Source organism: Sinocyclocheilus anshuiensis, unplaced genomic scaffold, assembly GCF_001515605.1.
Source record: "Sinocyclocheilus anshuiensis isolate Anshui unplaced genomic scaffold, SAMN03320099.WGS_v1.1 scaffold659, whole genome shotgun sequence".
In the NCBI taxonomy this organism is placed as follows: domain Eukaryota; kingdom Metazoa; phylum Chordata; class Actinopteri; order Cypriniformes; family Cyprinidae; genus Sinocyclocheilus; species Sinocyclocheilus anshuiensis.
In genome coordinates, this window is record NW_015549698.1 from 316,006 (window position 1) to 320,431 (window position 4,426).

At 39.0% G+C, this 4,426-nt stretch overlaps 1 protein-coding gene across 2 annotated transcripts in view; it reads left to right on the forward strand.

Annotated features, from left to right (window-relative positions):
- Positions 1-521: 521 nt before the first annotated feature.
- The window catches only part of myo6a (myosin VIa), an 89,575-nt gene continuing 85,670 nt past the window's right edge, over positions 522-4,426 (forward strand). For both annotated transcript variants that reach the window (XM_016449821.1, XM_016449822.1), the window contains exon 1: positions 522-583. The gene's annotated coding sequence lies outside the window, so the exon portion shown is untranslated. The remainder of the gene's footprint in view (positions 584-4,426) is intronic.

The window sequence follows — 4,426 nt, forward strand, 5'->3', positions numbered from 1 at the left end:
GCAATTCTTGGATTTGTGTGTAAAGTTTAGAAAATAAAAAAAAACAGGCAAAGTTTTGAAAATGTGTGTAAAAAAAAACTATTAAAGGGGTCATATGATGCGATTTCAATTTTTCCTTTCTCTTTGGAGTGTTACAAGCTCTTGGTGCATAAAGAAGATCTGTAAAGTTGCAAAGACTAAAGTCTCAAATCCAAAGAGATATTCTATCATATGACCCCTTTAACAATTGCGTGTACTTAATTTTTTTTAACTGGAAAACACTAGAGTGCGCTGTTTTACATTAATTTCAACTATCAAGGCATTAAAGATCAAAAGCCCTACTACTATACATAGTAGTACTATATACATGCTCTATATTATATTACATAATTGTAATGTCAGTTAATCAGAAAATGCAGTGTGTTTGTTTCATTAAGCAACAGCATTTTTCTCGCGGAGGATGCTGAAGCCCACACCGCGGAGGCCGGCGCTTCCCTGGACTCGCGTGACGTCACAGAGGAGCAACATCCGGGACACCGGGACGGAGCTCATGTGAATGCCTACACACTTCACCGACGGACTGCACGCGCGGAGAGCGACGGAGGTGAGTTTCAGCTGTGCATGATGTTCGCTTTCGCTTTTAAGTGGGATGCGAGTGTTTGTGGTTCCTTGGAAGCAAGCGGAAATTGGATAACTGCTAGTTTTGACAGAGAAAAACAGTCCAGACATAGTATTGCGAAGCAAAACACAGGAAATCATCCCAGCACGAGTGTATTCTGTGCTGTGTGCTTTTATGCCTCTGTCTGATGCATGCACTGTCACACCTCTGTGATCAGCTGCTGATGGTCAAGGCATCACTGCATCTTTTTTAGGCCCTTACTTTAGAAATACATCATATTTCCTGCTCACTCAGAGCTCATTTACCTTGCAAATGTTGGTGCTGTGCTTGTGTAAGGAATTCAAATGGTCAACCCAAAGCAAACTTTCACTTCCAGACATTGTATTGTTTTTTATTCTATTTTATTCTCCTGAATGTTCATAAAAGCCCGAATGCGTCGTAGGTCAAGTAAGGTCGTCTTAACAGTAAATTGCTCCTGCTGTGTCACAAGAAGTTGTAAATGCCCTTTGCTCCTTGGGAACTTTTACATGTTCTGCGTCCCTTAGGTTTGACTGTCACATATATGTCAGTGTGTATGGAATAGATCATTTGGGAACAGCTAAAAGAAAGCAGATATGTTGTTATGCTCTGCTTGTCCATTATAATGAAAGGAATATGAGAAGGACACACACAAACTGTGTGTGTGTGCGTGTGTGTGTGTGTGTATGTGTGTGTGTGTGTGTGTGTGTGAAACGGTCTGACCACAGTGACACACCTACAGGTGCGGCTGCCAGGGAGTCATGACTCACTTCACTTGCACTTTAAAGACATTTCTGTCATGACAACTCTCGGAGGGATTGGCGGAATAGATCTGCTACGCTGCTGCTGCAGAGCAATTACCGAGACTTGCTACTGCCAATACATCCACAACATGCTGCTGTGAGCATGTAAGAAACATTGCTGCTGCACATATAACATACATGAAATAACCCCGACTGCGCCATCTAGAGTTTCATGCCAGAACTCTGTATTTCTCTCATTTGTGCCATAATTAAATCTGTAGGCCTGTAATTTCCTTGGAAAGTTTCACATATGAACTGTGTTGTGTTGATTCTACATATTTGAGGGGCTAATAAAGCAATAAGCCCCTAGAAGCCGTGATTTACAGTGAATTTATAACAGCCAAGGGGCGTTGTTAGGCACGATGTGGAGCAGAGTGGCTAAAACCCCCTTAGCTGTCATTCATTCATTCATTCATTCATTCATTTGTGGACACTCTTAATACATCATTGACCCACAAGTGTACCACTTGTCCAAGGGTTATGGGACATCTGCTACTATGATATTACCTTGTCCCCTGTACTATTGACATTCATTATTCATCTTTGACAGCATTCAAATATATGCACTCTAGGTAGAAGATAGCCATAGCAACTATCCCATTGGTGGCTGCTGTCCTACAGAGTGGTGGCAAATTTTTATGACAAGCTTTTGTACGTCTGTACATCACTGTACACACCTTTACTGATGCCTCAGGGTTAGTACAAACTGAGATGTTTTTTCCTTTCTTATTTTTTCATTCGTTTCACTGCACTGGTTTCTTATGTCTTATGTTAAAGAGTGGATGTGTTGCAAAATTTGTTGGCTGCCTACATAGGCAGCATTTTAAGGCATTATAGACGTACTGCAGACATGTTTTGTCTCTTGGAAATGCACTGAACTTGGGGTACAGATGTAAATTTACTTTCCCTAACAACAGTAACATACACTGTATGGACAAAAGTATTGGGACACCTGACCATTAAACCAACAGGGACTCTAATGACATTCAAACACCATTTTGCAGCTGTAATGGCTTCCACTACTCAGCTTTCCACAAGATTTTGTAGTGTTTCTGGGGATTTTTGCCCATTCATCCAGCAGAGCATTTGTGAGGTCAAGCACTGATGCTGGACGAGAAAGCCGGGTTTGCAATCTCTGTTCCAGTTCATCTCAATGGTTTTGGATGGGGTTGAAGTCAGGGCTCTGTGTGTCAAGTTCTTCCACACCAAACTCATCCAACCACGTCTTTATGGACCTTGCTCTGTGCTCTGAGACACAGTCATGCTGGAATAAAAAAGGGCCTTCCCCAAACTTTTCCCACAAAGTTGGAAGCATAGCATTGTCCAGAATGTCTTGATATGCTTCACAAAACTTTACAGTCGGCACAATGCAGTCAGTCAGGTAATGTTCTCCCGGTGTCCGCCGAACCCAGATTCGCCCATCAGACTGTCAAACAGAGAAGCGTGACTCAACAGAACAAGTTTCCACTGCTCCAAAGTCCAGTGTCGACGTGCTTTACACTCCATCTGACATTTGGCATTGTTCTTGTTGATGAGAAGCTTGCATGCAGCTGCTTGGCCATTAAAACCTATTCCATGAAGCTCTAGCCGCACAGTTTTTGTGCTGATATTAATGCCAGTGGAAGTTTGTAACTCTTCTGTGTTGGCAGCTTTTATGCACTATACGCCTCAGCACTCAGTGATTTTACGTGGTCTTCCACTTCCACAGTTTGCTGCTGTCCCTAAATGCTTCCACTTTCCATGGAATATCTAGCAGGGAGGAAATTTCACGACCGGACTCACAGTAATATGCTTGTAATATGCTTGAATTCACTGAGCTTTTCAAAACAACCCATTTTTCTTCACAAATGTATACAATTGGCAATGGGTCTAATTTAAACACCTGAATTCAATAATTAAGTGGTGAGTCCCAATACTTTTTCCATATAGTCTAAAAACCCTTCCATTTCTGCCGCTGAAAAAAGTAAATCAAGGTAATTATGACTTTTTATTAGTGGTCAACCGATATTGTTTTTTTGACTGCCGATGCCGATATCTTGGAAAGCAGGGTGGCCGATATAAAGCCGATATAATTGCATTTTTTTTAATTAATATTTAAGAATTTTTAAATAGTTTGAAAATGGATTAAAAAATACATTTGTAAAATAAACATACTTATACTTTAGGTGACAAAGTATTTCCCACAAATAAATAAATATTTAATAAAAATATAATTAAAAAGGAAGTAAACACTGTAACCAACAGGGCACTCAGTATTCTGGGAAGTTTTTGTGCATTGGGAATCATAATGTTTCAAATAAAGCCAGGGTAACACTAATTTTACATACAGCACACAGTGAAAATGACATGAATATGACAGTTGGCAAATGCATAAAGCTCAGCATAATTTGAAATCACAAATTTAATGTTTAAAGCATTAGGGATGTAACGATTCACTCAACTCACGATTCGATTCGATTCACGATTCGATTCGATTCACGATTTTTTTTAACAAAATGAGATTGAAGACAAATTATAAATTAAATGTGTCCTTTTATTATTGCTTAGACAAAATACTGTATGTTTCTTTGTGAAATTGAAATATAACACTATAATAATATACTAATATAGCACTTGCATATTATTGCTCTTTTGTTTATTTGCTCTTGTGGTTTTGATTGCTTCTATTGTCCTCATTTGTTAGTCGCCTTGGATAAAAGCGTTTGCCAAATAACAACATTTTAATTTAATGTAAATGTAAATAAATGAAATTAAAACAAGCCCCAAATCAAATAAATAAGTAACACAAATAAAATAAATCTCTTCATATAAACAAACTAAGGCTTTGTCTGTGCTCTTTCCATGTAAAATTAGAGGGCAATGAATCCATCTTTTGTTTTAGTCTTAAAAAAAATAAAGGTGTGTAGATGTATGTTAGCAAAACAGTGACAACAATTCGAATTCGAAAGTGAAAGCATCCGAAGCCCGCGGCTTAACACAGCAAAAGAGAAACTCCCATTCACAAAAT